Here is an 8,340-nt window from a genome sequence, read left to right as displayed (position 1 = left end):
TAGTTGGGAATTTTGTTTCGTGTATACATTGCCCAATACTCGCTCGGAACAACGGTCAAAACGCAGACTTGCCTAAATTGATCTTCCATCCGGACACGTCAGCGGGCAGCAGCAGCTAACCCCTTTTTCCCCGCATAGCCGTGCCCCATTATCCGAACCCTAAAATCCGTACAAGCTCATGCAACATTGATCAATACACGTAAAAATGACACATAGTGGATGGATAGACATAGCATGACCTTGATCCGAGAAGCACTAGTCAGATAGTATGTCTTTGGTCCGTCGCCACCCTCCTTTTTTCGGTACATCGCCGGCCTTCTTCTCCTTCATCGGTTCACCGGTCGAGGTGTGCAAGGAGGTCCCGATCTAGCAGTGGAAATTGTAGTTTTCCCCATCGTGGGCCAATAGGTATGTGTCCATTTGCCCGCCATTTTAACCCTTCCAATGATGTTGGTGGCGGTGTTCAATAATGGTTCCTTCGTCTTCCATTCCTATCCCTGTGGTATGTGTACCATCAGATGGACGAGTAAGTCTTTACTGTCCGCAACTTTGGCCCTTCTGACGGTAGTTTTCAAGGTCTCCTTCGGCCTTTTCTCTGGCTTCGGCAGTGCTTGTGCCATTGGACATAGCAACGAGATCGGTGGACGTAGTTTTCTTCCTGTCTATGGAAACAGGGGGAGTTGGTTGTGTCTTTGTCGGTTGGGGCCTAATTCAACAACAACAACAACAACTTCGATTTGGTTATTCCGTTGACTTGGGTTAACATCTAGGTACGAATGATCAAATATCATCTTCTTCTCGGTGCGTGGATCCTTTGTGGTCGACGTCGCTGGCACTTCCCAGTTACATATGTGAATACTACTCTTTCCTTTTTGTGATGGTTTAGAAGTCCAGTAGCACCAATAACGACACGTCATAGGCGTGTGCGGTGTAGAGGGGGTGGATGATTCTCCTATATTTGAATTGTATTTTTCCTTTTCTTGTAATGTTGGAGTTTGATCAATACTCCTACCATTTCAACATATAAGGCGCATCAATTTCCATGAAATGCTAATATACTCCCTCTGTTTTGCGACCCCATGATGGTCGGAGACGACAATGCTACCACCGCAGCGAAACTAGGACAGTGTCATGACTTTTTTGCTGGAACGACACCATGGCGAGTTGTGACGGTGCTGCGCGAATGTTGCAACCATAGGTAATTGAGCTGCAACCGGTGGTCATGGTGGAGCCACCATAGCCACCCCGACTAGGCTGTGATGGTGTCGACCTTTGTGCTACAACAAGGAAGCGGGCAGGGCCATGGCGGCGTCGAACTTTGCTACCGCGGTGACGGTGATTTGTACGGCAAAGGGGAGCGCGTGCGGTGGGGAGAACGGATGACTTTTTCCAAGATAGAAGGCATGGAGAGATACAGACGGGAGGAAGCAGATCAGACGGTGCTAATCGTGTTTATCAGATGGTTGCACGACAACTGGTCAAATTTGGACCGGTCGACCGGCGCCCAACAGCCACGGACACACCTCCACACGTCGTTCGATGATGAGGTATGCACCACCTGGACCGGGGGAGGGGGGTTATTCCATCTTTAGGGAGTCACCACCGCTCCATCTTTCTGAGCAGAACACGAACCGTAAGCCAACCGAAAAAAGCCACCTGAAAATGAAGCATGAGCCCTCCCGCCGGCAAGGGTCGTGATCCACCGCGCCTCCATAGCCCCAAGGCCACAAGAAACGAGGCAGGTTGGCGGCGGCGCTAGAAACAAATTTGGATGTGTGTATTCTTTCTTTCTTTGCACTCCGTTATCATCTTTGTTTGAAACAAATTTGGATGTGTGTATTCTTTCTTTCTTTGCACTCCATTATCATCTTTGTTTGAAACAAATTTGGATGTTTATATTGGATTGTGAAGAAGAATGTTTCAAATGACTAGACCTTTTTTCTAGGGGCAAGCAGGTTAAAAAAATATCACACAGTCACACAAAGAGAGGGAGGGGGATGGGATGGGAGGGGTAAAACCAAAATATCTCACAGTGACAGAACGGGTAAACGGAAAGTGGGAGAGAGAGGGGGGAGGGGACAGGGCCGTAACAGAAATGCCACGCTGGCAGGCTGGATCACGCTCCAATCCACTTGCGGCAACGGAAATAGATTCGGTTAACCATTGCTAATTAATTCAAGGATGGAGGGATGGATTGGACTGCATGCACCTCTTGCACTACTCCGCTTTATTTGTTTGTTTAGCGCATGCATGCACAGCTGATTTCAGTCGTGTATATTCTCCCAAACTTCGCAAAAAAAATGCACCTAGTGAATAATAGGTTTTAGCACCACCAAAGAATGTATTTTCCAAATTCTGAAAGGGTGTTTTTGTAATAGATTCTGCTAATTAATATATGGCCTTCGCAAAAAAAAAATTTACTACACCTAGTGAATAATAAGTGTGCACGTAAGACTATTCTCTCGGAGACCAAGTTGTTTGAGGTGGAGGTTTGGCGTTAGCAATGTGTTCAGGATGAAGTGTGAACGATTCAGGGGTGGCCTTGCTTTGTCTTAAGTCCTTTAGAAAGTCACACACTGACATGATGCTGAAATCAAACACATAATGGTCAAAGTCATGCATCAAAGACCGTATAAAATAAAGCACACCTTACATTTGAATCGTCAAGCTAGAAATAGTAGAGCACGCTTCATCGGGATTTCAAGGAGAGCAAGGGCTTCTCTAGTCAGTCACATCGTCGGAGGGCATGCATGGGGAGGTGTGTCTCCGGCGGATCCCATGGGATCCAGCCGGCGTCTGTCTTTGTTGGATCCGGTCTTCGTTCGTCTACGTACGTGTGTCTGCGGGGAGATCCTTCTGATCTACACCTCTCTTCGTTGGCGGCGGTTGTTGTTCTGGTGCGCTGGTCCTATTGGGCCTTAGCACGATGACTTTCCGACTGTCTACTACAACAATGTTTTCCCGGCTCCAATGAGGGAGGGGCGATGACGGCCGCGCCTTCGGCTAGCTTCAGTGCTTGTAGTCGTCGCTAGGTGGTCTACGGACCTGGATGTAAGTTTTACTTCTGGTGTTCTTTTTACTATCTTTACAATTGATGAATAGATCGGAAGTTTTCCCCTACTAAAAGAAAAAATATGAGAGCAACTCACACTAATAATATTCTTCATAATGGATCTAATGAGACAAGCTTTGTCTACATGGATGACGTGATTCGGATTCCTACCACAACTACGTACTACGGACGGGTTGAAGCTGGGGCCCGCATCCATGCATGCAACACGAGCGGATCACGCACGTCAACGTCCAAATGACACTACCCCAGTGTACCAACTCAACGTGCCAATGTGTTTTTGTAACATTATTTAAAACTGTACACACACTTTCTTTTTCTTTTTTTAGGGGACTGTACACACACTTTCTAAAATAATGTTAGTATAACTAAAACAAGGTGTTTCGCGTATATTTAAAAAAATGATCGTGCTTTAATTCTTATTACGGGAGCTCTGGGGTTTTCGGTGGGAAATTCGTTCCGTGTATATATTGCCAAATACCAGCTCGAACGAACGCTCAAATCCACTACACATCCTCTCCTTTTGGCCGCCGGTTTCGTCCTCTTCTCTCTGATCTTTGAAGCATCCCTGCCTCTCCCCGAGCCCATCATGGTTCCAGCAACGTTACGCCCATTCTTCCTAGACGCTGTGACCCATCCCTTTCTCTTCGATCCTGATAAGCATGCTCACTTCTCCCCCTCGTGTTCACCGATCGGGTGACGTCGCCTCTGCTCCTCATGACTGTTGGGTGTATGACGCCTTCTCTCTGACCTTGGTAAGCATCCCCTCCTCTCCCCTGCCCTTGCAAAGACCTAGCGATGTCACCTCCACTCCTCCTAGATAATGAGATCCAGCCGCTGCCATGAGAAACACTAGAGCTAGAGCTGTTACAAGTAAAAGTAAAAATAAGAAACCTCCATCCCATAAACGTCTAGCATGTGAGCAATGTATCGAGGCATGCTCAAGATACTCCTCCATAGCCAGACAAACATTGCATCGGCAATATTCTGACAAATCCCACGAATCACCCGCCACCAGAATAACCAAACTTCCTGGATAGCTTGGAGTTCCCAAAGGATGTCCACATATGTTCCTCTCCTTGAGGTCCCGTATACGTCTTTGTCGCTCAAGCTAATCGCTCTTTCTGAGTCACTACAGCATGGCACACCGTTTTTAAGAAATCTTCACCACAACCGTCATACAAGGGAATGTTAGATTAGAGATTGTATCTATGCCAGATCCAGTTATAGTGTCAATCAGGTTAATAACTTTATCAGTTGTTGAAACTGTAGCTTGAAAGAGAAGACACTGATACGGAACCCGATATCCATTTGTCCCATCCACATGGATGGAGTTGCAGCTTTCCGTGATTTGTAGTTACTTCTTAGGTAGGTTTTCGATGTTTGTAGCTTTGGCCATTCCAGTGGCAGTGGCGGCAGTGCTTAATGAAGTCTTCTCCGGCGGCGCGACATTGTTGGTGCGCTGGTGCCTGACCAACGAATAATGTATCCTTGAGTCTCCACATCTCGATTGTGTCATCGGCAGCAGTGGCGATGCCTCAATGAAGTATTTTCTTCTTGTTTGCCAGGCTTGTTCATGCAGCGGCGAGCATCAGCTCTCCTTTGCAATTCGATCTAGGGTGGAGTAGTAGCGGTATAGCCGCATGATTGCCTTGTGATCCGTGAAGTCGTTGATTTCCTGTGCGTTTTTTTTAATATACTGGTTCTCAACTTACAGATTCGGTTTCAGAACTTAACAAAAAATCTATTCATCCCTATTAAGTTTTTTCAGATGAATTATTGCGAAAAAATTGTCAGTTGAAACTTGTCAAAGTTTAAAAAATTCGTCAAAACATATTCAAAATGGGTCTTATTTGGAAGCCCTCGTCACAGGCAACACGAATTTGAAAACAAAAATTGATTTAAACTCTTGGTTGAAAATATACGAAACATAATCTGTAAATGGATCTAATTACTTTCAAAACCATTCGCATTCATCCGCTGCCATGGATGGATGGATGGAGCGAGCGAGCGGTTAGGGAAAGATTTGGTGGGTCCCATGTCCCTTTGGCTTTTTCCTGCCTCGCTTTGCATCTTAAATGCGACTGCACTTTGCTCGTCGTCGCCGAATGCCACGTCATTCCATAATTAATTCATGCGAGAGCGGTTAGGATTCGCCTTCTTTGGTGGGATCCGCTCAGGTGTGGCCAACAATAGTACTACTAGCAACGGAAATGTCACGGGTGCATCCATCCGAGCATGCAACGGAAATGAAACGCACCCAACAAAACTCTTGTAGTCACCATGTTAAAATGCAGTGTTCTTTTCACATGTGCGTTGTTTTTTTTTTCTGTTTGAGAAACACCTGTACAAATACAAATGAGCATGCAACACACTGTACTTATCCCTATGAACGTAGGCATGCACACACACTTTCACTTATGAGCAAAGACACACGCACACACACTTTCACTTATGAACGTAGGCGCCCTATTTCTACGACCACCATCAGGTGCAACAAAGGTGTCACGTACCATAGTAGTGTCAATCAGATCACTAACTTTACCAGTTGTTTAAACCTTGTGGCCTGGAGAGAGGACACACTCATGCGGAATCCGGTATCCATTTGTCCATCCACATTGAAATGGAGGAGCCGTTGCCAACCAATTGATCAGACCGACATCCAATGCCTTCGGACCCGCCACCGTTGCCCAACAGGTAACAGGTAGCCAAAGTAGATTGTGGCACACTAGCTTGCGTGAAATCCGAGTCTATAGAATGTTTCCCCTTTTTAAAACCCTAGTACACGGCGAATTTGGATTTGTGAAGAACCACCGGCCGTGCTTCCCCATTAGTGCTAGGAAGTCTACATATCGCAATGAGAAAACCTAGTATGCCCGATACGGCGTCATCATGCGCAAGCTACCAATGCCTCTGAAAGAAGCCTAGCCGTAAACCCATCGACGGGGTGCCTTGGACAGCGCCATTCAGAAAAATGTCTCCCGCACCTCAGCTGGTCCGAAGGGTTGTCCATAGCAGTGCACTACAACGGAACTACAGCGATAGCAACATTCGCGCGTCGTTGGCATGTGCAGGATGACTTCAGGGGAAGCCGCGCCACCGCCGTTTAAGCCAAGTGCGTAGACTAGGGACCTGCTGGAAGCCTTGGAACCGTTTGAGGAGCCCTCGCCCCCTTTGCTGTCATCAGAGTTAATAGCACCGCCGCCCTTTGTTGTCACAACTGAGAAGAATATGGTCCGAGTCCTCACGCCCAGCCCAAAGGGCGCAGAATTCCGAAGCCATCCCATTACTTTCACAAAATTGGTCAGTGGCCGGCAATTGGCCTCTAATAGCTTGCCACTTGAAAAAAAAAATCTTCGTACGGATAAGGGGACGCCAAATATCCTTCAATTTGGAAGTAATGGAGCAATAATTGAAATTAGAATAAGGAGACTTAACCGAAAAAATGACCTGAAGCAGTATGAGACAAGATCGCCGAATCAGCCGCCTACGAGAGCGTAGGGACTAGGAAAAATGACCTGAAGCAGTATGAGACAAGATCACCGAATCAGCCACCTACGAGAGCGTAGGGACTAGGGAAGATGGCAGCAAGACGGCGCCAATCCAATCCTCCAGCTCTACATGATACAGCGCCCGGCAAAGCCCGAGATCCAAGTTATCTGAAGATGGTCCTTACATTTAACCCAGATGGATGCCTCGATTTAAAACAAAAAATGGACAGCTGCCTCGGCATGTTGACGGGATGGTCATTTTCTCTGCAAACGTTTGAATTTTGAAATGGAAATGAATGTATTCTAGGGGAAAATGTAAGGTGTGAGGTGCGGAGAGGGGAGCGAGGGACGCGACAGGGCCGTAACAGAATTCGGCACCGTGGTAGGCTGGCTTGGTGGTGAGCTGTTCCACCCAACGGAAAATGATTCCCTAAGCTAGCTGTAATTAACTCCAAACCCAACGGAAAATGTATGCGTCCATGGGTGGGAGGGACAAGAGAGCAGTTAGGATTTGGTGGGTTCCCTCCTTGGATTGGCTTCTTCTTCCTGCCGTACCTCGCGCGCGCGTGGCTTCTCTTCTTGAGGATTTGGTGGGTCCGCTCAGGTGTGGCCACTACTAGTACTACTATACTCCCACAAAAGGAAATGACCAACATACTACTATGTACGAACTACCGTACGGTACTACTATAGTATAATTAATTGGACTACACTTCCTGCTTGCTACTACTACTTCGTTTTCTTTGTTTGTTTGTTTAGCACGTGCATCACTGATTTCAGTCGTGTATATTCTCTCAAACTTTGGGTATGTAGTACACACTCGGCACCAAGAGCTGTCATCCACAAGGTCAGACCAGCCTTGGCACCGGAGCGCGTGGGCGACTCATTCTGACCGCGAGAGTGATTGTTCGATGGTCCAAAGACATCGATGCAAATTTTATTATATTTTGGGTGTTTTATACTTCCGATGAAAATCTATATAATAGATCTTCGTCTTTCCACAGAAAAAAATGTACCATTCATTGTTATTTTGAGTAAGTAATTTAGAAAGTCACACAGTGACGTCGATGCTGAAGTCAAACACATGATGCTTAAAGTCGGGCTTCAAATACCGTCTAAAACGAAGTGCACCTTACATTCGAATCGTCAAGCTGGAAATAGTAGAGCACGCTTCATAGGGACTTGAAGGAGAGCAAGGGCTTCTCTAGTCAGTCACATTAAGTTCACCAGATCAGAACCTTCATGATTCATGACCATGCGTGCATCGGTTACATGAGTGCCAGATAGCCCACATAATGGTAATCATATTAGCATGATCCTAATCCGAGAAGCGCTTGTCACATAGTATGTCTTTCGTCCATTGCCACCCTCCTTCTTTGGTACATCACCAGCCTTCTTCTCCTTGGTCGGTTTCGCTGGTGGAGGTCTGCAAGAAGGCGCCTATCTACCATTGGGAGCTGTAGTTTTATCCGTCTTGATCCAATATGTACGTCCCCGTTTGTCCGTCATTCTGCCCCTCCAACAATGGTGGTGACAGTATTCAATAATGATTTCTTCGGCTTATATTCTAGTCCCGGTGGTACGTGTACCATCTTATCCATCGACGAGATCAGGTGGACAGGTAGGTCTTCACTATGTGCAACTTCGACCCTTCTGACAGTGGTGTTCAATAAGGTTTCCTTCGGCCTTTTCTCTGACTTCGGCAATGCTTGCACCGTCGGATCTAGTAATGAGATCGGTCGAACATTTTGCCTTTCTCTCCATGGAAACATGGGGAGT

The sequence above is a fragment of the Aegilops tauschii genome, chromosome 2 (assembly GCF_002575655.3).
Source record: "Aegilops tauschii subsp. strangulata cultivar AL8/78 chromosome 2, Aet v6.0, whole genome shotgun sequence".
Classification (NCBI taxonomy): Eukaryota; Viridiplantae; Streptophyta; class Magnoliopsida; order Poales; family Poaceae; genus Aegilops; species Aegilops tauschii.
Note: the sequence above shows the minus strand (reverse complement) of the source record.